Below are 791 nucleotides of genomic sequence, written 5' to 3'. Positions count from 1 at the left end.
TAGAAGGGACTCAACGCGTAAGAGAGGCGTGTCAAAACCTATACAATTCGTACTAGTCTCGGAGTGTTCTCCAAATTCATCGATATGAAATGTTCTCGAAAGGGTCTCGTCTCGACCACAGCGGAGCGACGCTCTTCAGTTTAAAGTTTAGCATTTTATTATACGCCAATAATAAAAGAGTTTTTTTTCAGGTGAAGATTTCTCGTTGGGGAAGAAGTTTACAATTGAAAGCGCATTTGTCAAGGAAGAGGAGAATAGAGAGGTAGAGAAAAGATTCCGCGGCCGGGAATTGAACCCGGGTCTCCTGCGTGACAGGCAGGAATACTCACCACTATACTACCGCGGAGTGAATATTGTATTGCATCTGCGAGGGTGGTTCGATCTTCAGGCCCTCCTTGAGGAAAGGGCGGCGTATGAGGCAGAGAGGAGCGATTCGGATGATGAACTAACAGAAGACGTAATTTGCTATTGTTGGGGAAAATATGCATATGGTCAACTACATGTGTTGGTGACAATGTGAAAATTGTGAGGAAATCATTGTTGGTTTTTATGCGAATTCGTATATAAACTCCTATAATTTACATTGGGAAGTATCAAGCTCAGCTGAGGAGAGCGAAGATATATTCCTACTCCAATACTCGACTGTTGTGAAGTTATTTATACGAATCACATTGATTATTATTATCATAGGAAGAAGACATGGACGCTATCGCGGCTACAGCAGCGAATGTGAAGGAAACTGGGATGCAGCTGCTGGCCAGGGCGAAGAAGCTCAGCCTTCTAAGTTCATA

General features: G+C 43.4%; 1 non-coding gene across 1 annotated transcript; it reads right to left on the bottom strand.

The window, feature by feature from the left end:
- Positions 1–274: 274 nt before the first annotated feature.
- Pmar_PMAR017985 lies at positions 275–346 on the bottom strand. Its single transcript has one exon. It is a non-coding gene; the product is annotated as a tRNA-Asp (tRNA).
- Positions 347–791: the final 445 nt, after the last annotated feature.

This window comes from Perkinsus marinus (assembly GCF_000006405.1).
Source record: "Perkinsus marinus ATCC 50983 genomic scaffold scf_1104296953342, whole genome shotgun sequence".
Classification (NCBI taxonomy): Eukaryota; Perkinsozoa; order Perkinsida; family Perkinsidae; genus Perkinsus; species Perkinsus marinus.
This window is presented reverse-complemented; position numbering and strand designations above follow the sequence as displayed.